Consider the following 27691-nt stretch of genomic DNA (forward strand, 5'->3'; position numbering starts at 1 on the left):
GAGAAGGCATGGTGGAAGCTTTTGAATGGTTTTGGATAATTATATGACGTGTTTCTTTTTATTCTTTTAAACTTTTATTGGAGTATAGTTGATTTACAATGTTGTGTTAGTTTCAGCAAAATAAATCAGTATACATATACATATATCCACTCTGTTTTTTTTTTTAGATTCTTTTCCTGTATAGGCCATTACAGAGTATTGAGTGGAGTTCCCTCTGCTATACAGCATGTTCTTATTAGTTATCTATTTTATGTATAGTAGTGCATATATGTCAGTCCCAATCTGCCAATTTATCCCCCCCCCATCCCCTGGTAACCATAAGTTTGTTTTCTACATCTGTGACTCTACTTCTGTTTTGTAAATAAGTTCATTTGTACCCTTTTTTCTGATTCCACATATAAGTGATATCATATGATATTTGTAATATGAGGTGTTTAGGTTTTAATCATCTTAGGATCTGAGACGTTGAAGGTTTTAGGGGATGAGCTAAAACAATCGGCATTTTTCTTTGGGAAGATTGGGGAGCAACAATATAGGAGATGGTTTGGAGGAAACAGATATTGGAGAAAGGGGCAGGCTAAGGGAGAGATTCTCAGATTCTCTGAGGGTAGGGTTGGGAAATTATAATAATCTGAACTGGGTCAGTGGATGAGAAAAGGAGACCATGGATGTGAGAAGATTTGGCTGCAGTAGAAGCTCTGGCAGGTCATGACCGAATCAGGTGTTCTTTGTATGGGAGGGGGAGTGAGGGAAGGAGCTGTGAGCCTACAAGTGGAAGACGCTTATTATTTGGGGGCCTGCTTGGCTAGGGGAAAAGTTGATGGTTGGAATAAACTCTTCACGCCACTGACATTTACCGAGCATTTGCCATTACCAGATGCTGGGCTGGGCACTGTGATGCCATTGTGCTAAAGAGTTTCGGCCCTCACGGAGTTCACAGTCAAGGGGACAGTCGAATTGTCACACCAATAAGTATAAAATTTCAACAGTGAAAGTGCTTTGAAGAAGAGCTATATGCGGTATGTGAATTATAGATCGCTAAGTAACGACTTCAAAACTTGGTAGCGTAAAATAAAAATCATTTATTGGGCTTCCCTGGTGGCGCAGTGGTTGAGAGTCCGCCTGCCGATGCAGGGGACGCGGGTTCGTGCCCCGGTCCGGGAAGATCCCACATGCCGCGGAGCGGCTGGACCCGTGGGCCATGGCCGCTGGGCCTGCGCGTCCGGGGCCTGTGCTCCGCAACGGGAGAGGCCACAACAGTGAGAGGCCCGCGTACCGCAAAAAAAAAAAAAAAAAAAAAAAAAATCATTTATTATTTCTCTGTTTCTGGGTCAGGACTGTGGGTGTGGCTTAGCTGAGTCCTGTGGTTCAGGTCACTGGGGCCGTGACATCTCAAGCTCACTCATGTGGTTGTCAGCAGGCTGAAGTCCTTGATGGCCAGAGAGATAGGTTCCTGCTGTGTGAGCCTTTCTCTAAGCCTACTGACAACATGGCTGCTGGCCTCCCTCACAGGGAACAAGGGAGGAAGTGAGAGGGAAAGAGAGAGATTAAGCAAGACAGAAGCCACCGTCTTTAGGTAACCTAATCTTGGAAGGGACAGTTTATCACCTCCGCCATGTTCTGTTCACTGGAGGCAAGTTGCTAAATCCAGCTTATGCTCAAGGGGTGGATGCCACACGAGGCCATGCATGTCAGGAGGTAGACACTGGAGGCTATGGGACAGGTAGCCCACTGCATGAGGGCGATCAGAGCATTTATTACAGGATTTAGACCTAAATCGGAGGGTGAAGATGAAGGAAGATTTCTCTGAGGAAGGGCTTCTGGAACTCGGACTGAAAGAATGAGTAGGTGTTGACAAGGTGAAGGAAGTTATGGAGAGCGGTCCAGGGAGAGAGAAGAGTTTGTATAAAGGAGGGAGAGAGCCTGGCACCTCTGAGGAGCTCAAAACAGGCCAACATGAGGGCCCAAGGGACACCGATGTGGAGATGAGTTTTATATTTAATTGTTGATGAGCTATGGCTTTTGGAAGAATTAGAGTAATTCAGCTTGTATCTGTCACTTGCATTGGCATTCCCTAGAGGGAATGGGTTCACAGGTAAAACTAGTTTGAAAGCCCTTGCTGTAAACTGTAGGACCGTTTCTGGAACTGCTGGAAAATGGGTCTGATTCAGTGTATAAAATGAATCAAATTGCCCACTTATCTCTTAGAATAATTACTTATTGTGTAATGCGATAATGTTCATAAATCACGCTGGGCTTCTTGGGGAAAGGTATATAAACACAAGGCTTTATCAGTGATGATGGAAACAGATTTGGGGGATTAAAATCAGATGTGCACCTTGATGCTATGGCATTTTACTCCCAACTAAGAGACCTGGGAAGTTCATGTGATTTCTTGAGGAGGGTTTCACGTTAAGAAATCGAGGCAGCAAGGTGTTGGGAGGTGGATGGAATGGGTGTAGGCATGGAGAGGCAGGGTGGGGGCTGGGGAGGTCTCTCTTTTTAGCTATTTGCTCTGCTACTGAAGGGGACTAGCCTTCGTCAATCCAAGTCAAATGAATGTGACTACTTAGAAATGCACCATGGAGATTCTGCTGGGCTGGGAATAAGAAAATCTGAATTTTTATCCCTATTGTGTCTTCAGTGTTCTATGTGTCCTTGAAAGAAAGTTGTTTCCCCTCTCAGAGCCTTGCTCTACCCCCATGTAACATGAAAGGGATGAAATTAGACAACCTTTAAGGTCTCTGCCATCTTGTGGACCAATGATTTTATAACCTTCTTTCCACCATTGCTCTTGTGAAATGAGAACAGTAAGAACTCCTTGTCAGCAGTCAAGGAATATTGTGACCAACGACAGTTTTTGTTTTGGGAAAGTGTTTAACATTGGTGGCAGAACTTGAACTTTTGTGCATTCATTTTGCAGACCCCAGGGAAAGATGGAACCAGTGGAGAGAATATAGGCCAGAGTTGGTGTTTGATACATTTTTTTTTTCCAGCTTCAACTGACACATTCTTCTTCTTTCTCCTCTTTTTTACCTCCCTGCTCTTCTCTTAGTCCAAACTCCCTGGACCCAGCCATATAGTTCATATTTTGGGGTTAATAAATATCTACCACATAGAGTTGTGAAGATTAAATGAGAACACTTGAGAAGTGCCAAGCTGATGACTGTTCTAGGTGCTCCAGACACATTACTTTCTTTTTGCTTTCCAATATGCTCTGCTTTTTTTCTTTTCTTTTTTTTTTAAAATTAGGAACGTGGCACTCTACAAGTATCCTTTAAAGTATTACAAAATGCTAATAGAGAGACACTACCTGAAAAGTTACTGAGTCACTGATGGGACAGTTAGGACTACAGGTCTATGCTGTAAGTTTCACAGGAAAGAAATTTTAATTATTCACTCAACTCAAGGCCTGTTACTGGAGCCTGTTTTCTGATGGAAGTAGGAACTTGATGAGCTGGTTTGAGAAAGCCTAAGCCCTGTTAATGGGAGATGGGGTCTTTCTGGGAGCAGGGAAAGTTCATGTTAAAATGCTCCTAGGAACAAGATGGTAGCCCTCAGTTTAGACCAAGCAGGAGGCAAGTATAAGAAGGGACGACTCTACAGGTATGCATGGAGAAGTGGCCTGAAACCCAGTACATGGCCACCTGAAACAACTAGGGTTATATATTTTTTTACCATTTGGTGAAGTGGCAGCAGGCAGAGGAAGCTGGTTCTAGCGTAAAACCTGACTTATAATTAAGAACATTAAGTAATTAATAATCTTTGACTTTTTAGTTAAAAAGTTGTTTCAGCTACTTCATATAGTTATAGCCTTTGTGTGTTGCCGTTGCATTTTTTTCTCCTCCACAGTAAATTGGATATTGCTGCACCTAGATTCTGGAAACAAGCTTTAATTGTAATAGTTTTAATGTGATGATTTGACAAATGGAAGACAGTGCCTAGTAGTCTCTGTAGGAAAAGAAAGATGAATTATATATTGGTCTTGCCCTCAGTCTGAGCTGTAGTTGGGAACAGGGAGAGTAAATATATAGAAAACTAATTTTCACAGAACAAAACATAACATGACAAACCCTGAGTGAAAGACAGAAGCAATGTATTATGGGAACAATGATGAAGCAATTATTTCTTTTCTTTTCTTTTTTTTTTTTTTTTGCGGTACGCGGGCCTCTCACTGTTGTGGCCTCTCCCGTTGTGGAGCGCAGGTTCCGGACGCGCAGGCTCAGCGGCCATGGCTCACAGGCCCAGCCGCTCCGCGGCATGTGGGATCCTCCCGGACCGGGGCACGAACCCGTGTCCCCTGCATCGGCAGGCGGACCCTCAACCACTGCGCCACCAGGGAAGCCCCAATTATTTCTTTTTAAGGTTGGGAATTTTTGCTAAAGAGACAGACTGATGAATTTTGGTAGAGAGCAGTAAGGTGCCTCATAGACTAGGGGAAGAGTGTTATCAAAAGATGTGATGATACAAAAGTATAAAACATTGCTTCAGAAACCATGACTAGCCTCCTGGGTGGCTGGAGTGTAGGGAGAGTGGTGGGAGAGAGGAGGGGGAGAGGAAAGCCTGTTCACGGAGAATGGCAAATGGCAGAATAAGGAGGTTGTATATATTTTGATTGGCTAGTGGGAGTCATAAAGGTTTCATTGCAGAGAGGTTTTCTGCCTCTCTCGTGTCCCTACAGCCTATAGTACATTAGTATGTGGCAGGCACATTACTGTGTACTCAGTGACTGGTGAGTACCTGACTACACCAGTTAGTGGTGTGTGGGATGGATTGGAGCACTGAGAAAAATATGATTGGATCTTTGAGTCAGTCCTGGTGAGAAGTGTTGGATGCTTGACCTAAGTGTGGAAAGGAGAAGTCATAAATGAGAATCTGAGTATCATTCTCGTGAAGGCAACACTGATTAATGGCCTCAGACTCCAATGGAGAAAAGTCATTGAGATTTGCTTGGATGACGATGAAATCTGGAAACAGAATTGCCTTGGGGTTTATGGACCTAACATATTCAGCAAGTATCAACTTACATCATGTACTGCGATGAACTGGGCAACAGGCAAGGATTTTGTCACACATGCTCTTGACTTTGCCTTTGGAAATCTGTGCCAAGAATGCCCTGGATTTGATCTTGGGTGCGGTGCTGTCCACTCACTCATAATGCCCTGGGAGACGTGTTGACAAGGATGGTGGGGTTTTGCTGAGCTATTTCTTGGCAAATCTCTGAGAGGAGGCGTTCCCCAAATGCCACAATACTGTTATTTTTGAGTAATGGACTGAACCCAGGTGCCTGATTGGACAGGGCCATTCTTCTAGATAAATATTTGGTTGCCAGGAAGTTATATTTAAATGAGAAATACCTCCTTAGGAAGTTATTGCCTAGGAATTCCTGCAGAGGGCAGGGTCCCACCCCTGCTAGGAAATGTTTGAGAACCACCCTAAAATGTTTTCTGTACTCACTATACACTTAGTGTGAGGGCATCCACTTTGAGGTTCTCTGAACTCTGTCGCTCTGAATTACAAGAAAACCCAGCAGTGTTAGAGACACTACATTTCTCTGGGGGAAATGCTTCTGGTCTTCAGTGTCATAATGGCAGGACTCTGAAGAACAAATGGAATCCAAGTTAGGGATTTGGCTTTAAAGAGAGAAGTCAGTTCTCTGAAAAAGAGCCTGGTTCTTTCTGGAATCCAATTACAGAGTCTGGGAAGCTAGGGAATTTGGATCTTTCAGACGTAAGTCACTCTTGCCTTTGCTATTGCTCTGTGTAATCAATGTCTGAATGTTGGTTTTTCAGGCCCCACCAATTTAGCTTTTTCTGGTCTCTCTGTGGAGAGAATCCTTTTAGTTTATGTATTTTCTTTCCATTTTCACTGAATGAGACTATTAGGACTCAGCAATTAAATCTTATAACTTTTTTGGGAATCATCTGTCCTTAGAAATTCCCCAGTTAACATCCTCATGTTTTTTCTTTTAAGAACTCAAAACAGAACACAAATGAAAACACACAGCAAAAAAACCAGGCATAAGCAAAAACACAAGTAAAGAGATGATCACACCAATGTTTTGGATCAAAGTTCATTTTTTGGATCCTCCTCTCAAGATCCATCTTAAACACATATTCTCCATGACAACATGTGGCATCAAGGTCACAAGCTGTGACCCTCCCCATGATTTTCTGAATCAAAACTTAATCACTAGTGATGTATTATTTATTATTTTATTTTAAAAATATATTTTTTTTGTTTTTAACACTTTGGATGCCTTTCATTAGGGGATCCACTGACATAGATCATGTCAGAAAGAAGAAACCTTACCCATGTGTACCAGCTAAAATACAAGTGAGAAGAGGCTAGTTTAACAGATGGGGCTGAGCCCCCGGGCTATGTAGGGTCTGTTTTGGTGAGAATCCATCTGGAGGAATGACATGGGGACTGGGGGACACTTGGCAGAGTCAAAGTTCAAGATTTGTTTCTTCTGATTTATTGCAGAAAAAACTGCTATTTATGATGTGTTTAAATTCTTTCAATGTGCTATTATTATAATTCAATAAATGAGAATGAGTGACAAGAAATATAGGTTTTTGAAGTTGGAAAGAAATTTAGAGTATCTGGGTCGATCTTCCTCATTTTATAGATGTAAACTGTGGTCTTAGGGGACTGTGGTCCAGACCCCCAATGGCAAAGCTGAGAGTAGAGCTTAAAGATGGAGAAACAACCAAGGAGGTTGTTCATTGACTTAAGTCTGTAAATTCCAGCATTTTAGGTGTTCTTCTCCTTATGTCATCAGAAAACAGGGAATCTGCTTTTTAGAAACATCTAGAGAATGACTCATTGGCCAGGTAGATAGAAGATGTAGAATAAGAGTTTCGACTTTCCATGAATGAGCTCCCTGACATTACACTTGAATATCTTCTCTCTTCTCTGGACTGTTTTTTTTTTTTTTTTCCGGTACACGGGCCTCTCACTGTTGTGGCCTCTCCCGTTGCGGAGCACAGTCTCCGGACGCACAGGCTCAGCAGTTCTGCGGCATGTGGGATCTTCCCGGACTGGGGCACGAACCCGTGTCCCCTGCATAGGCAGGCGGACTCTCAACCACTGTGCCACCAGGGAAGCCCTGGACTGTTTTTTAAGCATCTGTAGAGTGATGAGAGCAGTCTGTGATCTTCCAGGTGCCTTTCAAAACCAAAATTCTATAATATGAAACTGTTATTGCTCTTAAAAATAATAACAAGAGTGATATACTAAGGTGAAAAAAAAGGTTCAGGTGGTTTTATAGAAATTATACTATATGGAAGTAGTTTTAAATTTGACCTGATCTCAGCATTTAATCCCTTGTGCCTTTGTCAATTGTCATTGTTGGGAAGAGTCTTTCAAAAAAAGGTTTCCCCTCATTGCTTCTTAGAATTTTCAAATAACCATCTCTTTAAATCCTAATTTTCTTAAAATCTATGCAGTTTCCCTGGGCAGTTGCTGGGTGGCAGCAGAAGTGCTGAAGTGGTGGCCTATGTAAAAAGCAGAATGGCAAAATCATTCCGAGGCTCATTGAGCACCAAGTGTATGCCCTAGTCCGCATAGCAAGTGAGTGATACAGCTGGAAGGGCTAGTAGGGCTGGGGTTGGCAGGTAAAGGAAGAAGCTTTCCTTTCCCATTGTTTGTCACTGGTCCTTTGAAAAGGGTGGTAAATAATTATGGTAGCCACTACAATTTACTGAACAGCTGCCATGGACCAGGCACTGCCTTAGGCTCTTTAGATATGTCATTGTGAATTCATATATCACCATTGGCAAGGTGTTATTATCCCCATATTACAGATGAGAAAACTGAAGAAAAGAAAAATTATCTGAACCATGCTGAAGGTCACAAAGCCATCCAGCACTTTACCTGGGATGAAACACAGATCCCTATGACACCAAAACCTAGACTTTTCCTACTGTGGGAGTGCTGAAAAAATAAAGCCAACAGCAGACATCTCACCTCTGTTTCTGAGGTGGGTGAATCAATGGGTCAGGCAAAATTTTGGCTAGAGAGAGAATAGTGATGTCTGTTCCCCGTATGTTAGTGTCCTGGAATCTGCAAGACACCTTGCACACTCATTATTTGATTTGATTCTCCTCTCTCTCTCTCTGTCACACACACACGTGCATGTGCGATCTCATAATAAATGCAGGCGGGTTGGTTAATTTTGAATTTTATAAGTGAATAAACTGAGACTCACTTGAAGGTGAAGTCATCTTGGCAAAGTCCTCAGTAAATAGTGCAGTGCTGGGTCTCCTGATCCCTAGGCTGGGGCTTTTTCACTAAACCACAGTGCCTTGAAGAGATGGGTTATTTTCTCTACATGGGCTGCCCTCTAAGATCAATTGGACCAAAGGTAGAGGGACCGTTCACCTTTGCCTTAATGCATAGAACTGAGATGGTCTCCATCCATTTGGTGGCTCTCATCTTTCAACACAAGCTGACTCCAGCCTGCCTTTATGATGACGCCTGTGTAAGCTGCAGCTGGTTACAGAGCTCTGCACAGAGTATATGTCTCACTTAAGTTTGCCCATCATGCACGTAAAGAAACTGAATGTGTTGCTTCTTTACTGAAGGCCCTCAGTTTGTGCCAACATTCAGACAAACTTAGCTAAATGAGTCCTAGCAGAAAATAACAAAGAAAGCAATCTAGATATCTTCGCTATTGTTCATGCTTATGTTTTACATTATTTATTTTTGGATAGAATATATATATATAAGAACTTCTTTCAAATCTTGAATATTGGAGGTTGCATCAGAGAACTTCTGGAACTAGAATGGGCCTTAGAGATGATCTAAGTCCAAAAGAGGGAAAGTTATTTATTTAAATCAAACTCATTTACAGAGTCATGGGTGACTGGGGTGTCCCGATCCCTTGGGACAGGAGCTTGGGCTTGAGAACCAAATAAATACGGATTTGAATCCTGACTCTCTTATTTACTGGCAGTGTGACAAGAGGTTAAACAGTTGATGTCTCTGAGCCCCAGTCTCATCTTTAAAAATAGAGATAATTATAACTACGGGTAGTCGGTTAGTCTAAATAAGCTAGTATATTCAAAAGCCTAGTGCTTGTATACTTTGTCTTTCTTATCTAGCCTGATGCCCCAATGTCTCTTATTTGGTTTGGATTCTAATGAGATCATGTGTTTTAGAGTTTACAGCACAGATGAACTACATGATACAGGAGTACAACTCAGTCCTTGGTAGGAAAAATACAGTGCCATCAATCCGTTTATAATTTATTTACGTCATAGATTAACCATGTTATAGCATGCTTTTCCCATATGTAGTTTTAGCATCTCTTATCACATTGGGATCTGCTTTGACTTGTATTTCTGAACCTGTATAATTAAGTGTTATATTATAGTGGGCTTCACAGCATCGGGTAATGAAAAGAATTCTGGCCTTATAATCAGCGGAATTTTGTGCCAACTCGACCAGGCACTAGCTATGTGATTATAAATGTCTCCTCTTGAGGACTATACCTGAGCATTTTAGTTCAGGTGGTCTATAAGGTTCTGATAAGTTTTCAGATTTAGTTTGTCTGTACTTCTTCTACTGGTATATATTGAGACCCCTGTTTATTATGACTGTATTGTGCTCTAGTGGGATGTGAGCAAGTGTCATTCTTCTAACTCAGATCAACCCTAATAGCGCAAGTCTTAGCGGCTTCCTAACCATAGACTTCTCCTGCTAAATTGGGTGGGTTTTTGGTTATTTTTGTTCTTGGTTTTTGTTTTGATATTAACTGCAGAGCCCCAATACTAAATAAGATCAGCAAGTAAGTTCACTAGTCAGCTCAGGCAAGGATAGACCTTTACAAAGTACCCCAGGTTACAGGAAGATGGCACTAGAGACTCTTGTCTCAGAAAAATGAGAAGGCCTAGGATCTGGAATGGAATGGAATCACAGAATCACTAAATTGGAGACCACCCAAAGCAGATATCTTCTCTCCGGTAAACCTGACAGGTGGTTATCCAGCCTCTGTTTTCAGGCTTCTGGTAAAAGAGGATTCACTATTTCTCGCCTTGTCTGTCCCACTCTGGGAGGCTCTGGTTAGAATGGTCTTTCTTCTAGTGAGTTGAAATAAGCTCCTCTTGAAGCTATCACCTGTTGGTCCTAGTATTGTCCTCTGTAGCTACACAGAATCAAACGTCAGTTCATTAACTCAACAACTACTTAGTTCCTATTATATGTCAAACACTGTGCTGAGCTCTGGAAAGGCAAAATATGACATCTTTTTTTCAGGGGCTTATAGTGTAGCTGAAGAGCTAGACAAGTACAATGTCAATTGCAGTATGATGTAACAATGGCTGCTTTAAAACGTGGAGACACAGAGGAGTGCATCTTACTCAGAGCAGGAGGGCAGGAAAGATACCCAAAAGAGTTTGAAATCCTTCATCTCTATCCTCTGCATGTTAACACTTCTAGGATGTGACCGGCAGTGTAATTTTGGAAGTTACAGAAAGGCTCAGGAGACTTGAGTTCTAATCCCAGTTTTGCTACCATTGTCCCTGTGAGACATGGAACACATCAGCCCATGTCCTGTAGTAGAGGACGCAGATAGCACCATTTCATGTTACTAGTCCTGGACGTTTTAAAATAAACAGTTGATGCACTCCTCTGATGAATCTCCCAGTACTTCCCTCCTCTTTATTTCTGTTCCTCACTGGTTAGCCTAGAGTAGAAAATTAGCACTTAATTCTCCCTGTATCTGGTCCCTGTATCAAGTCTCACTGAGCCCCCCTCTTCCATACTATGTGCCTACATGGGGGTGACCCTTAGCTTGTGCCTGAACAGTTCCCAGCACTAAATTAAAAAGCATTAAATTTAAAAGCACACTTAGAGAAACCCACAGAAATTTTAAACGTGTCCAGGCAAATTGGAAGTTGCCCCTGGGATCTTTCCCTTGACCGGCACAAAAAAAGATGACTAAGGCAATGTCTGCCCACTCCTGTGTGGAAATAATGTTGCATTTGTCTGAAGGACAATGAAAAAATTTATGTTGGAGATGGCCTGATGACAAGTTATTTTGTACCCCAAATGCCTTGATATCTCAAATCCTTTATTTTTTAAATTCTTCCATTCCAATTTTTTTCACTGATCCTTGGAGGGATTTTCAGAGAAAGAGCTAGTGGACCAGACTCAGGGGTCTGAGAAGTCTTTTAGAGCTGAGATAGGCATTACTCCCACATGCTTCAGCCAAGCTCTGATAAGCTCTTGGAACTAAAATAAAATGAAAATATTGGGTGAATGGAACATCTCACAATCACTGGAGGGAAATCTCTTAATGATGGGATATGGAATCCAGTCTCCAAGTCCCATTACATAAAATATTATTTTCTTTGGAATAGGAAAAAATATAATTGCTGTTTTTTTTGGCCAGTCTGGGTAAATTTCAAGGTCAATGCCAATCTTTCTTGGGAGGTTTTTTATATTATGCAGGACTTAAATCAGGACATGGACTCAAAGAGACAGTGGAGTCACTGAATTTTGGATTTTGAATGACTCTCACATGTGTGGTAGGGAGATTAGTAATTAAGGCATGGGACTTAGGTAGTAGTACTAGAATTCTCTAAGACCATGTTGTCAGGGTATAGATTTTCTAATGAAATTTCAGTAAACTTCCACCACTGAGTCAAATTTTTGCAAAAGAATCCTCAGGATTTTCTACCTCCTCTTATTTGATTTTTTTTCTAAAGGAAATAAGACTTGTCCCTCAACTTGGCAATAGGTTTCTCATTGATTTAAAAACATTTGGAGAGAGTTGACTAATTTTGATCATATTTGAAAACATATGAAGAGCTATCAATTCCTACCTTACATTTAATTTTCATCTATGCTTCTTCTAAAACAAATACAAGACACTAAGTCTTCCCAAGAGCATATCTTGGGAATTTAGTGAATTTTGATATATGTATAAAAGTGAAGTTTATTATTTACTGTAATGATTGTAAGCCACAAAACCATTCATTTATCAAAAATTTACTAAGGTTAAGGCACTGCACATATTTATGCCTTTTGATTGCTCTAGGAAGAAGAGAATAGAAAACGCATCACCTACAGGGAGGCCTGAGGCCTTTTCCTTTTCGACTGATCTCCCCCAGATCAAGCTTCTACTCGATAACTTGGCTCAGACACCCAGTAGCATGCGTAAAAGTAATATTTCAAACCAGGTTCAAACAATCTTTTCAACTAGAATAAGCATGCATTGGGTATGAATATGTGCATGTCACTATATCAGGTGTTGTAGTGATATAGAGCTAAGTAACATGGTCTCTGCTATGAAGGATGCATTTTGCAATAGCTAATTTGAGTATACGGACAGCTATGCTTTAAGGTGCAGTAAGCTTTGCCATTGGAATGAAGTTGGCACCAAAGAGAGGATTCATACAGCTGAGGCTGTATTTGGGGAGCTTAAAAGAAATACTTTATGACATGACTTTGAAGGAGGGAGCTAGAATATTGGTGGTGAGCTGGGTTGTAAAGAGAGGGTTAGGGGAAGAGTGTGGTACAGGTGGAAGGTACAGCAAGAATAAAGCCATATGGTCAGGAAAGAGCAGGGAAATTCAGAGAAGAGTGAGTAGATGCAGTTTTGCTGGAGTATAATGAAGGCATAGGGAATGATGAGCTTAGAGATGGGGCCAGATAAAGGAGGGAGGATTTGAATGCCAGTGTAAAGTGTTTGTATTTTCTTGGTGGAAATGGAGCTACTACTGAATTTTAAATGAGGAAGTGCATCCATTTAACAAAAATTTTTTGAAGTGCTCTGTATAGGTCAGGCAGTATGTAAACGATTGACAATTCAAAGAAAGAAAATAGACAATCTCAAACCTCAAAGTCTGCAGGGAGGAGAGGCAAATACAATTATTTTGATACAGGTATGAGTACCAAGAGGGATATCTTGTTCACATAACTAGGGGATTATGGGAAGTTTCTTAAAGGCAGTAAACCTTAAGGATTGGATGGGAGTCATCTAGGTGGAAGAAATGAGAAATTCTGCTCCAATAAGACCCTTGGAACAATTTATATGATTGTTAACACAAGGAACACAGGGAAGAGAGATTTGAGTGGGAGGGATGGGGAAAGAAGGATGGGGAAGAGAGGGAGGCCAGTTAGGAGGCTGCTGCAACAGAATAGGTAAGAGAGGATGAGCCTGGACCATTGAGATGGCCGTGAGGATGAGGAGGTGGTGACCCCTATGAAAGAAGCAGCAGCAGTAGATCATGATTTGATGCTGGAAGTGGGGATGGGGGTAGGAATGGCGGAAGTGGAAGAGAATGAGAAAAGGAGTTAAAAACAATGATTGGCAGTCTGAGAGGTGAGGAAGATGATGCTATTATTGTTAGGGAAAGTAGCAGTCATGAGAAGCTGGTTTCAGGGGAATGTGTGGAATTCAGTGTTGAGTGACTACTGAAAAGCAGAAAAAGCAAATTCCGTAAAACTGGGCCATGAGCAAAATTCTTGGGTTATGATGTCATAGTTTCTCTTTCTTCCCTCCTGGAAAATTTCAGGACATAGGACAAGTGGCCAAATGTTGCCTCAAGTACATTTTAAAGTGCTGTTGTCTAGGGCAAAAAGATTGTGTATATTAACTGTAAAGTGTAGAAACCAGATATTATTAACAATTCCTTGGCTTGGCTTATGGATGTTCTAAATAATACCTTGGGATTATTTATGATGACAGGTTTGGCGTTCTTCTTGGAACATATACCTGCCCCCTTAAGCAAACTTCTTCCTGGGGAAGAAACCAACAGAGGCAGGGTTTTCTCCAAACACCTAATTTTCATTTCTTTTTCCCCTTTTCTTTTAACGTAGTGGGGAAAATTATTGATTACTGGACCGCATATATATATTTAATGACCCCACATGCTTTAGGGGTGAATCATGGTGGCCTCCTCTCCTTGCCTCCTTATTACTTCGTTTGCAACTCCATCTCTGTCTCCACTGTAATTGCAGGGCTGGGGGAGATGCTGCTGGAGGAGGAATTAGCTACACTGTGGTGGTTTGGCAACAGAAAGGTATAGAGGAAATAACATGGGACAGGAGGTCTGTGTGAAACATGTAGCCTTGTGGCTTTCTGCCCCCAAGGCAGCTTCCCCTACAGTTCCCAGCCCTCCGAGGGCTTTCAAGACCTTGAGTGTAAGATGGGAGTGTAAGATGCTGCTTTTGTCCCCAGTATTGTTATCTTGCTCTGAAGGGGCAGCTTAAACACAGATATATGCAAACACAACACCTCCTACTCTGCAATCTTAGGGGAATTTCAAAACCCCTATACATGTTGCAGAAAAAGGGTTAATTCAAAGTAAGGAGAAGAATTGATTTGGGTTGTCTGATAGTCTGGTGGAAGAAGGAATGCAGATAGTAGGATGAAGTTAAGAATACAACACAGTTCTATTCTATTAGAAACAAGCTTTTTAAAATTTTATGTTGGAGTATAGCCAATTAACAATGTTGTGATAGTTTCAGGTACACAGAAAAGGGACTCAGCCATACATTACATGTATCCATTCTCCCCCAGACTCCCCTCCCATCCAGGCTGCCACATAACATTGAACAGAGTTTCCTGTGCTATACGGTACGTCCTCGTTGGTTATGCATTTTAAATATCGCAGTGTGTACATGTTGATCCCAAACTCCCTAACTATCCCTTCCCCCTATCCTTCCCCCTTGTTAACCATAATTTCGTTCTCGAAGTCTGTGAGTCTGTTTCTATTTTGTAAATAAGTTAATTTGGGTCATTTCTTTCTAGATTCCGCATATAAGGGATATCATACGATATTTCTCTTTCTTTGTCTGACTTACTTCGCTCAGTATGACATTCTCTAGGTCCATCCATGTTGCTGCAAATGGCATTATTTCATTCTTTTTAATGGCTGAGTAATATTCCATTGTATATACGTTCCACATCTTCTTTTTTTAACTTGTAACTCAAGCCTCCCCAAATCAAAATGTACCACTTACTGGGGCTCTGCACATGTCTGTGCTCTGCCCTCAGCACATGTTTGCCCAGTGGGCAGAATATAGAAGACTACGTGAAAGTTCATGGATTGAAGTGCTGAAAGCCACTTAATCGTTCAGGGAGACCAATTGTTGGAAAACGATGTATAGGCAACCTCAAAACAAATGCACTGAGGAGCTGGGTAGCATCAATCCACGAATTAGAGTGGTTTCCAGCTTTCCTAGTCCAATGTCACAGTCTATGTGGGAATCGCCATTAACTGGCAGAGGGAAAGAGGTGTCTGCTCTGACATGCTCAGAAGTTGGGAACTCACAACCTCTTGAGGCAGCGTGTTGCATTTTTTAATGAGCTATCATCGGAGAAACTTCTCCTATTTTGCCAAATCTGCCCCATCAGTGCTTCTTTTGCCTCTGTAGCCAAATGGAAGCCTAGTTCTTCATATCCATACATGTGTTTCTGATTTGTGAACATGTGATTTCTCAGGCTTTGTGTCTCCAGGCTGATCGACCCTCTTCACAGAGGAAGTTCCCCTCTGTCAAAGTCCTCCATCACTATGCCCTTCCTCGCACCCCTGCTGGCTGATTTAGGCTTGGTGCCTTTTCTTTGCATGGTGTTCTGTCTTTGTGGAGTTAAAATGGTGCTGTGACACGAAGGCTCAGGAAGAGCGAGGGGCCTGGGAAATCTATCGTCTGGATCATCAGAACGAGTGTTCTCAAGGCAAGCATTTGGGTAGTGGTCACCACTCCCCTGAGTGGGGAGAGCAGCAGGGGTCCAGAGGCCAGGAGGAGTCTTGGGTCTTCTCGCCCAGCATGGGGTGTCAGAAGCTGATGCTGGGAAGTGGATTAATTTACAGACTGAGCAAGTAGTTCATCCAGATCCATAATGTCCCATCTCAGTAACGTGGTAAATGATGCTCTGAGGAATGCCTGTTTCCCTCTGTCTCAATTATAGTCCATGTGCCCATTCCATCAAGTTGGATATGGCATCATGGAAGGAGAAAAGTGCCAAGCGCTGCTCAGTGTTCTTGGGAAGTGTGTACGTAGCATAAAATAATAGAATTCCACAGGTCAAACCTTTCAGGATATATCTGAGGTCAGGTATGTTCTAGGCTGGAAGCCAGCAAACTTTCTCTTACTAAAGGAATAGATAGCAAATATATAAGACTTTATGGACCATACAGTGTCTATCACACTGCTCAGCTTTGCTGTTACAGAATGAAAGCAACCGCAGACAATAGATAAATGAGTGGATGTGGCCGTGTTCCAATAAAGCTTTTTAAAGTAATTACAGGCCGTGGGTCAGATTTAGCCACAGGCCCTAGTTTGTCAATCCCTACCCCAGAGGGTGGGCAGTTAGCGTTATGGAGGATAGTCCTTGGCGGCTTATAGCAAGGCCTTGTTGTGTCCTGTTCAACATTCCTGTGCGTGATTCAGTTGAAGGCAGAGGGCACACCTGGTAAATCCGCCGATTTCAGGAAATCGAGAATGTTCTCTAATATATTATGCAACATGATTAGGGTGCAGGAAGAGGAAGGTATAGCCTAGTGGCTAAGAGCACTGCCTTTGGAGTTAGGTGGACCAACATTTAAATCGTAGCTTTGCCACTTTCTACTTGGAAGAATTCTTACTAACTTGTGTACGTTATTCAACCTCTCTGAGTTTTATTTTCCTCATCTGTGAAGTAGTCCTATTTTTACCTGTCTAAAGGGCTGTTGTAAGGATTAAATTAGATGATGTATATAAAGTATTTAATGCGATATCTGGCACATAGTAAGTCCTCAATGAAAGGTAGCGTGAGTAACCTCACTGAATCAATTACAGGAACAAAGGAAGCTGTCCAGTCTGGAGGAGAAATGACATAAGCTGATTCATCACACTGAAGCAGAATCCCCCAACTGCTACTTCACATTGTGTCTAGAGACATTATCAACCTGTATATCGTGACTTTGAATGGAACAGTGCAGAAAGGTGATTCCCTCTTTAGTGAAGTGTTTACGGAAAGTTACAGAGGGGGAACTTATGAATAAAAGGGTAGACTGGGTCCAGTCCTTCAAATAGGCAGAGCAATTAGAAGAAGAGGTCTCTAAACAAGGAGTTAGAATAGTCTGAATATTCTATTAAACCACAGGTTTTTATCTGGAAAATCTCTGAACAGGATCTGCAGCCACTTCCTGTGATCTCTGTGGTTGGATGGGATTCCTATTGCAGAGGACAGAAGGGAGTAGTGATATTAATAACCTTCTCTTTTGCTATTTAGGGATTTTGCTGTTAATATAAATCCTATATCAGCAGCATCAGCTGTTTACAGGACTATCACCATGCTAGACTTGAAGATATTTCAGGTGGTGAGCTGGGTTCTACTTAGCTTTGGGTCCCTCTAGCCTAGCAGAGTATAGGAGAAATTTTTTTTAATAAGTATGCGAATCATACTTGAAATGATAAATTAGTTAGGAAAAAATATATCATAGCCTATGCGATATAGTAAATTCTAAAAGGAAACATGGTCTACTCAGCAAAGTTTTTCATACGTTCATTACAGAAGAGAAACTATCTAAAAATTACTTAGTTCTCATATTTATAAAACAGAGAAAGAACACTAAAGTAAAATGAAAAGAAATGAGAAAATAGAAATTAAAAAAAAAACAGTAGAAAGTAGCGCAATAAATACACAAATCATCTAAAACCTGATTCATTTTAAGGCAAAACAAGGAAGATAAAGCTGTCGCTAATATGAAAACAGAGAATTAGGTACTAAAATCACTAATTTTAGACAGAAATAGATAAAATTAGGAAAGAGAAAAGAGTATAACCACTTCTGGAGAAAAGATTAAAATAATCATAAGAGAATACTACAAACGGTTCCATGGGGAAATATTTGACATCTGAAAGGAAACAGATGATTTCTTGGCAAAATGTAAAATACAAAAACGAATTCATGAAGAAGAAAACTCCATAAAACCTATTTTCATGGAAAATATTAGAAAAACGAGTCAAGGTCTATCAAAAGTGCATCAGAATTCATATCATTTCTTTCTTATTTGTAAGCACTTAAGATACTTCTAATGCCTTTCAAACTTTTAGAAAAAAAAAAGAGCATGAGTGTCTTGAGTGAGCTGAGACTCAAACACAGTTCATTTAATATATGTATTAATAATAATAGCTGAAGAACGTGTGGCTCTTTTTTATGTCCTTCTTACCCACTTCCTCCATTTCTCCACTCTCCTAAGTTTTAGAATAGAGACGAGGGCATCAATCCTTTCCGCACGCAGCTCCTTAGGGCTAAGGGAAAGCTATACAAATGGAGACTTGGAGAAGCCTTGGATCTTCCATTAAAGTGGATCTGATGATCATGATGGAGAGAACACAGGACTTGCAAACAGCCTGGTTTAAAGCACCAGACCTCTCATAGCTACTTCCATTACCTTAGGCCAGTTAACCCCTCTGAGTCTTAGCTTCTCTGTGATATGGGGATGACGCAATTGTATTATAGGGTTGTAATAAGGATGAATGGATACAACACATGTAGCAGCCACTGTTGATTGCCTACCCAGCAATCACTTACCCCCTTCTTCCATTCTAGCCAGAACTAGTTTTATTTGTGTATTGATTTTCTTCTGAGAAGCATGTGATTCAGAGAAGGGGCTCTCCAGGACTTGAGATGAGTGATTGGTGAGCTCCCTCTCTTGTCAGCGAAGGCTTTAGGGATAAGCGTATGACCCAATTCAGACACAACAGCTAACATGTAATAGGACTTTCTATGAACCAGGTGCTATTATAAGGTCTTTACATACATTTACATATATCCTATGAGGTAAATACGGTTAACCTCATTTTACGGATGAGGAAACTAATGAACAGAGAGGTTAAGTAATGGGTCCAATGCAACACAGTTAATAAGTGGTAGATCTGGGTTCAAACCTAGGAGTCTGGCCCCAAATTCTCTACTCCTAAACACTAAACAATACTGCTTCTTACATAAGTAAGTGTCTGGGAGGACCATATATAACTTTATAAAGTCAAAATGTATAATAATTGGTATTTTTTCATCATCCTTAATTTCTAAATACAGACTTAATGTTCATTGTAAGCCTGGGTTTCACAAGGATTGAGCGCTAGTTGAGCAGGCTAATTTTTGTCCTCCATGACTGTAGCTTTCTGGTTTGACTCTTTTGCCTGCTCAGGTATCTACTAGTGTCATATATTTTCTTCTTACCCCCCAGGTCCAAAGCAGCACCCAGGAAAGATTTTGAAAGTCACCTACAAGAAGATTAGAAATGGTTGCCAGCAGGCTGAAAGAGTTCCCTAACCCAGGGCAATGTCAGTAGGCATCATAGAGCTTTCCAAAATAAATGAAGCCTGAAAAGTGGAATTTTAGGCATCAGCCGGTGGATGAATGGTGTTATTTTGGGCAGTGGGTCATCCAGGCGCTCCTGAAGTCATATCTTGTAGGCGTTTGTGTATTCTTTCAGGATGCCAGGCCAATTCTGTTTGCTGCTTCTGCACACCTTTATCTGCCTGGACATGCAGTTCAAAAGTCAGAGAGAGTCGGGGAGAGGGCATTAAACACGTGGTTTCGAGCCTCATTTTGTTTCTGCCTCTTTTCTCCTTTGATTTCTTTCCTCTCTCTTATTCTTTCTCTTTATTCTTCTCTTGTCAGTTCACTCTCCCCAACTCCCTCTCAGTCATCTCCTCTCTCCCTCCCTCCCTCTGTCTCTCTCTGTTTCAGTCTCTGTCTTCCTGTCTCCCTTTCTCCTCTTCTTCTCTGCCTTTCTTTTGTAGCTGTTCTAAAGAAATCATATTTTCTGGATTTTCTACAAAATCGCCTTGGGGCACTTCAAAGAATATCTTTCCCATCTCCTTGTTTTGATTACTTCGAATAGGTATACACAGCTGGCCCCTTTTCTTTTTGAGTGAAACCACAATCCACTCAGCAAATCACTGCTTTTCATTTTGCTGGCTGGAGGGAAAAAGGCTCAGATAGGTGAGATGAGGATGTGGAGGGGGGATGGGAAGATAATGACAGATTTGATGATAATGAATATTTTCTGTGTCTAAAGAGTGAAAGTCTTGTCCAAGTCCTCCAGCCAAGCTCAAGTTAAACTCTTGGTGTGTGGGTTTAAGAGCTCTGCAACCTGGCATGCTGGGGCTGGTTCAGAGGGAGTGATGCTGTATATGTGGAATTTTGTGGTTGTCTTTCATTATTATTACTGAGTAAACCATGCATATATAAAAAGGAAACTTTAAGTCGACCCACTCTCAAGGTGAATTAGTATATTGGGTCTGAGTTACCTTGCCCATAATTTAAATTACCAGAGGTTTATGTATTAATTAAAGGCTTTGGCGTTCCTCAACCATTCATTTTCATTTTTATATCAAACCTCAGTTATTTGTGCCTCATGTTTGTGCCTATTATTTAAAGTAATGGGACATCTTAGATCTTATGGACTGCTAATCATTTTCAGATCCATTAAATAGGTATTCGGCTTCCTTCAGCATTTAAGACTGGGAATGTCTCTTATGTGACTCTTAGGTTTTATTCTGGTTTTTCTTTCAAAAAGACAATGAATCATTTATTTTATATCAATAATGAAAATTAATAAACAAAATATGATTTTCTTATAATATGACTTGGCAATTTGAATGCTATGAAAATAGAGTGCTTTATTTTTTAAAAATATATTTTACTACAGAGTAACCGGATACAGTTAGAGTTTACTGACTATGAAATTGATGTTTTCAACAATATCCTTAAAAATAATATTGGATGGAGTCATGAAAGCCAAGAGGGAAGGTATTTTCATGATGGAGAATGGTTAGCAGTGACCAGTCAGTCACTGCTTCCATAAACACCTGTTAAAACTGAGCATGACAAGGAATTGTCACTGCCTCCAGCCCAAATGTTTCATTTAAAAACAGGAAAAGTAAGGCATGGGGAGATTAAGTGACTTGTCTAGATCACAGAGCTAGAAACTAGCAGGGCCAGGATCTAAACCTGACTTTTGTGTTTAAATAAATCAAACATCTGGAGAGAGGGACTGACACTTTGAACTCTGCCATTTTTATGTTTTGCAATAAACAAGATGACTGGAGACTTTCTCCCTTCTCCTATGACCAGAATTGTATTAAAAGCAGGGCAGAGGGGGCTTCCCTGGTGGAACAGTGGTTGAGAGTCCGCCTGCCGATGCAGGGGACAGGGGTTCGTGCCCCGGTCCGGGAAGATCCCACATGCCGCCGAGCGGCTGGGCCCGTGAGCCATGGCCACTGAGCCTGCACATCCGGAGCCTGTGCTCCGCAACGGGAGAGGCCACAGCAGTGAGAGGCCTGCGTACAGCAAAAAAAAAGTAGGGCAGAGCAAGGACATTTAACAGAAGAAGGATACACAGATATTATTAATACAACGGCAGGTATTCAACGTGGTGCCACTCATGTTCCCAAGCTCTGGATCAATGTTGTCCCATTAACTTCAGGAAGAAAATGTTCTCCCTGTCCTCTGTCCTCATTTTTTCCTTCCCTTTCAAATTCCCCACTTTTCCTTAAGAATGGACTTTATCGTTCTTCTGTAATACTGGTTGTCACTTTGTCGGGAGAAGAAGGGTGTTACAAGTAGTTTGGAAAATGTTGGTGGACTTTGATTTGTGAATCTTTCTCTCCAATACCTGGCAGGACCCAGCAGACCTGTGGAAGGTGGGTCTGCGGTGCTGCAGGGCTCCACTTAGTGAGCCACTGCAGCTTTTCTCTGTCAGAGAGGGAAGCGTCCTTCCAGGACATCAGGCCTGATGTGTTCCATGGAATCACACACGTAAGAGAGGTGTTCAGTGCTCCAAGTAAATGAAGACATATCAGCCTGCGTGAAGTCAAGGATTTCTTCCTGATGCACGTCCAGAATGTTATTAGACTAACGTTCATTGAGAATGTCTAGAAGAGAGAAGTGTTTCCCAAAGTTCTTTGATCATAGAACTCTTTCTTCATAGACTTTCTGCATGTAAATATCAGAGGCACTGTGCATAATTTAACATTTCATTCTCACAACAATCCTTTAAGGTGGGTATTAACTCTGTTTTACCTGAGAGTCAAAGAGGGTAATTCACTTGTCCAAGGTCCTGCAGTTCTAGTGGTCCAGGTAGGATTTGAACTCAGGTCTTTCTGATTCCACAGCCCATGATCTACCCTTTATTCAATTCTGCCTGTACTTTCTCCATAGAGACTTCTCTGACTTTCCACACATGATGATTTATCTTTTCTAAGTACTCTAGTCCATTTATACCAGTTTGTATTAGATATTTTGAGGGCTGTTGTCCAGTCCATATCAGTCTGGTTTGCATGGGGGCCCTGCTCTCAAAGGTGAGATTCCAGAAGTCATAGTCTGATCCCTTACTTGACTTATATTTGCTACAACTCGCACCCTACCTCCCTCTGCTGAAAATATGCTGGCTTCCTTGGTGTTTCTTAAAAAATGCCAAGCAAATGCTCTGATTTCAGGGTCTTTGCATTTGCTGTTCTCTGCCGAGAGCATCACTCCCCAGGTATCATGTGGATCGATCCCTTATTTTCTTTAGATCTATGTTTAAATGTCACCTTTCCGGAACCCAGATCACCCTATAGAAAAAAATAATTTTCCCTGTTGTATTGATCTTTTACTTTATACTGCTTTATTTTTCCTCATGTCTTCATGAGCCAGAAGGTGAGCTCCACAAGAGCTAAGACTTGCTTTTGTTCACTGCTGTATCCCCGGTGTCTAAAACAGCTCCAGCCTAGAGTAGGAGCTCAATAAGTAATAACTGACTGCAACTAAATGAATAAATGTTCATTCTGTGCTACCTTACAACCAGGCCATGGGAGCAGATACCTCTCCCAAGCAGGAGCACTCATATTCTCCCACCCAGGTATTTGGAGTTGGGTCTGAGAGACGCTAAGTGGGGATTAGGAATTGGGGTTGTGAGTAGGATGAGAAAATACGTGTAACCTTAGATTTGGAGGCCAGCCATGTGCATGGAGGCAGAGGAAACATCTGGTCTTTTTCCAAAGAGAGAATAATGATGAGGCTACACAGAATCTGTTATGCACATAGACATCACAGATTATGTGGCCTGGGATAGAGGGAGATGGAATAGCTGTCTGGGTTCCTGGGCAGCTTTCTACTTTCTGTTCTCTACTTCTTAGGAAGCCAGGCTGCATTTCTCTACCAGGTTTGGGGAGAGATCTCTGTATCCTTATAATAAATTCTTTCTTTTCACTAGGTGAGTTTGAGTGGTTTCGTTGTAGGGATTGTTTTGTAGCTATTAAGACTAACAGTGGCTTAAACACTTAAAAGTTCAGGGCTGGCATCCATGATGGCTCACTGAGGCCATCAAGAATTAAGCGTCCTTTCATCTTCCCATTCTGTCGTCCTTCACCTGAAGACCATGGTATTCATGCTTGTCACCTCATGGGCAAGATGGCACTGCACCTCCTGGCCTCACTTCTGTACGTCATACAAGAGAAAAGGGGAAGGAGGGAGAGGCAAAGAATGTTCTCCTGGTGAGGCTTTGCCTTTTCGTTTTGGACAGAAAGTCTTCCTTGGGGAATTCTACCTGTATCTCATTGTCCAGAAGAGTGTCCCATTCCTAAGCAGAGAAATCAAGTATTTTAGCTTTTAGATTTTTTAGATTTAGATGGCAAAGGAAAAGGAGGTTGTAAATGACTTTTGGTTAGCTGGTCAACAGAATTTGATGCAAATAGAGGCCCAAAGAACCTGCTATGTATCACAGAGTTGAGCCTTAATTGCTCTCAATTGTTTTCTCTATCCAATTTGAAAGCAAGACATTGGGAGAAGGAACACATCTAATGCTTGTTCTGTGGCCTTCCGAGCACGCAGTATAGTGCTGGACATATAACGTGTATCCATATGAAATGTGATCATGGATTTTAATTTGTCTGAGAATCTTATTTTCCATGAGGGAAGGCTCAGCTCCAACCATGTTAATTGCCGTCTTCTCTGACTCCAACAAGGTTCCTTGTGTAACTTCATGTCTTAACTCTTCTATAGCTCCACTGTGAGCAGTTGCTGGTTGGGCTGGGCCTTAACTTTCTTTTATACACTTCTACCAAGGCTGTCTTCATGGTCAGTGCTCAATAAACTTGTAAAAAGTGAATATACATGTCATTGAGTACCAGATCTTAGAACTCTCTGTGCCAGAGGGTGAATTATTTACTCATTTTAAAACTTTTTTGGTACTGTTTAATTTTTTGTATATTTTTCTAGAATTCAAATAAGAGTAATGTTTTATTTGATTTTAGTAATAAATAAGTAAATAATTTTCCTATAGATACCATCAAATGCTTAAGATTCTCTAAAAAGGACATGACTAGAAACTTCGCTGAAAATGCTTGTTTTAAGTGGTCATCTGCTAGTACTGTGATGATAGACTTCGGCTATGAGCACCAGTGAGAGGGAAAGTGGAAGCCAACAGATGAGACGAGAAAAGAAACAAGAAATACTTTAGATCCCCCGCACTCCAGGCAGCTCAGAGGGCATTGTGATTGTGATTTTTCCAGGAAAGCGTTTCTAATATCTGAGCAATTTGCTCTGGGTACTGACGATTTCAGAGGGGAAGTGTTCAGAGCTTCTGGTGTTGCTTTACTGTTCTAAGTGCTATGGGCATCACAATATCTGTCATTACCAATGTCAGTCTGGTTGAAGATGCTGAGTTAGTGTCGCCCAGAAAAATCACCAGGGTTTGTAATGAGTGTTTAATATATCAGCATTTTCAATGCAAAGTCAAATCTTGAAAGCATAACTCAAACGTGTTCATCTTTGTAAAAATTTCCCCAACTTAAGGTCTGATTTTTGAAGAAAAAAATTAGTTGGGAGTATGGGGAAAGATTTAGAGAACTGAGTTCACAATGATGAAATAGGGCTATATCACCTAACTCTATACTCATGGAAATTAGCATTTTGATTTTTAACAAACAGTTTATATTAAAAACGGTGACAGAGGAGAGAGAGAGAAGAAGAGAGAACGATGTGCAAAATGTGTGTGTGTACATGTCCAAAGTTCAGCTAAATAATAAAACTAGTTTCAGAGTTTTTGGCTTTGGACAAATAATGTTGCTACTACACTTTTATCTTAAAAAGTACGTAATATACTGTGTGTAACAAGCAGATGCTGCTGTCTGTGAAAAAACGAGATAGCAAAGTTTATATATACTCTGTTTAGTTCTTTCTGGAATCTGTAATGAGATGGCAGCGAGAAGTAAGAACATAATTCCAAAGGTCAACATACATTGTAGGAGGAAAGGAAAGATAAGTATAGTATAAAAAACTACTATGAAAAGCTACATACTATTTACCATATAATTTTGGGTTTATGCTTATTTTTAGGAAGGGCAAACCCAGTCTACTCCATGACCATAAATCCCTAGTAACTGACAACCAGAGCCAGCTGTGTAAAGGACCCTGGGGGTTCTGTATTTCATCTCCTCTTTTTTCTGCCCACCTTGGACTCTTCTCCATTGTCCCCTTTTGCCTTTCTTTTCTCTTTCCACCTCAGCAGGGCCAGGGGCCCTTTTAGGCCCAACCCTGAGCAGTGGAAATCATTTTGAGCCAACCTGCACTTTCAAAATTCCTAAATAGACTTCATTAGCATATGCAGGAGCAAATTCACCTTTACAAGGGCAGCTTGCTGCAGGGAAGGAAGGAAGTACTCAGATGTCACTGCATCTATCCTCAAGCCACTGATTCGTGTGCCTAATACTTTGAGTTTGGAAAATAAGCAGCTTAAGATGGTTTTGGAAAAGACTCCAGCTTATTATGAGGTGGTCGAGTTTCTGGGTGCCTGTGTCTGTGAGTGAGCCTTTTTTCTTGTTTTCAATTCCAAGCATTTATGGCAGATTTTATCCTGTGTCTCTCGCCAACGTACAGGGTAGGCCTAAGACTGAAAACCTAGGCTGACGATAGCTGCTTTGGACCTTCAGCAAATGTGGAGGCCCAGTGATGGGAGGCACTCCACACCTGCATTTCTTCCCCTTGGCTGTCTCCACCTGTGTGCCTCACAGGCATCTCAAGCTCAACACATCATCTCTGCCCGCCCCCGCCCCCCCATCTCATGCTCCCCCAACAAACCTGTTTCTCTTCTGCAGGCCTTTATTTACGAGGATGGCCTCATTATCTTCCCAGTTATCCAGCCTTGAAAAATCACTCATCTTTGACTTTTTCTTCTTATTTCCGCCAATCTAATCAGGTTGTTACATACTGTCAAGTTTATCTTTGCTGCATTTCTTAAACCTAACCCTTTCCATTTGCAGTGTCAGGTCCTCTTCTGGGTCTTTATCTTTCATTTTCATTTTAATGATTATGACTGTTTCCTGACTGCTTCAATGCGGCGGTTAAGAGCCTGGACTCTCCCGACTTTCTGCGCTGGCTTAAGTTCATGTTCACCCATTTACCTACTAGAGACTCTTCAGAATATCTTTTATATTCTCTTTCTTTTGGTTTCTTCATCCATAAAATGGAGATGATGCTATTTTGTATTTATAGGATTGTGAGGATTAATTGAGACTATTTAAATGTCTTAACACTGCACTGAATAAATATTAAGCACTGTAAGATGATTAGATTTTCCTGCCTCCACTGTCCACTAGTCCTTAAATTCATGCAATTTAGCGCTACCAGATTATCTTCTTCAAATAGCACTCTGATCAATTTATCTCTCTGCTCAAAGTTCCACCGGTGTTGCTCCATTTTCTCCTTATGCTTCATAAACTGGATTACAGAAAATCTCAGGCAACAGAGAGTTGTGCTAGGGGCTATGAGAAGCCACAGGATAAACATGCCTTATCCTCCTGAAGTCTAAATTTTGATCAACGTTAAATGGTTTAAATTTTAGAATATTAGTTCTTGATAAAATCAATCCGTGCAAATTAGATGCAGTAGGAAACAGAATTACATGATTTTAATGACAAAACAAAGCAAGAGATTGCAGATAAATGTTGTGTTTGTAGTGAGTGGCTTTGACCCTACAGCACGGATGATATTCCACTGCAAAATGTGAGAAGTAGTAATATACACCTTCATAGCTTGACTCAAAAGATCTTTGCAATATGGTCCCAACCTACTTTTCTGGTCTGTCCATTCCTAAGTTCCCTTTATATAATTCAAAACCTCGTCGAATCAGACATATCAATGTTTCCCATACATGTCCCGTCTTTCCTCTGTCAATAAATGGGCTCACCTGGTTCCTTCCTCTTGAACTGTTCTAAACCGCTCGACCACCGCCACCAACACTCACACACATTGCATGTACTTTCCTTTGGTCTAAATTCGTCCATGTCTTACAGCTAGAGTCTTGATGATGAATTGATAAAGAGGTATGAAAGGTGACTTGAAGGTTTTTTCCATTGAGCACCCTAATGTAGAAAACTATATCTTAAGCCATGTTAGAGATAAATAAACAAATAGATATATTATTTGTCATCAGTGGAATCAGCAGTTCAGGGGGGAGCATTGATTAAAGAGAGGTTGGATCTCTTTGGAAGGAATAAGGTTTTGTGAAGAAAAGCTCTCTGAATGATTCCAGGGCAGAGAGGAATGGCTATGTTTGACTGCAGACTGCTTTAGGTAGAGAAGAAGTTGGGGACGTGGTCATTTTGGAAAACCTTTGCAGATGTCTTTGGAGTTATATGGGCTGGAACTAAGTCAGGTAAACCCCCTCTTAAAATAGTGGGTGCAGGGGCCAACCTT

At 41.2% G+C, this 27691-nt stretch overlaps 1 protein-coding gene across 1 annotated transcript in view; it reads left to right on the forward strand.

Annotated features, from left to right (window-relative positions):
• The window catches only part of TPRG1 (tumor protein p63 regulated 1), a 110631-nt gene that overhangs the window by 49345 nt on the left and 33595 nt on the right, over positions 1 to 27691 (forward strand). The gene's annotated exons all lie outside the window — the stretch shown is intronic.

This window comes from Phocoena phocoena, chromosome 4 (genome assembly GCF_963924675.1).
Source record: "Phocoena phocoena chromosome 4, mPhoPho1.1, whole genome shotgun sequence".
In the NCBI taxonomy this organism is placed as follows: domain Eukaryota; kingdom Metazoa; phylum Chordata; class Mammalia; order Artiodactyla; family Phocoenidae; genus Phocoena; species Phocoena phocoena.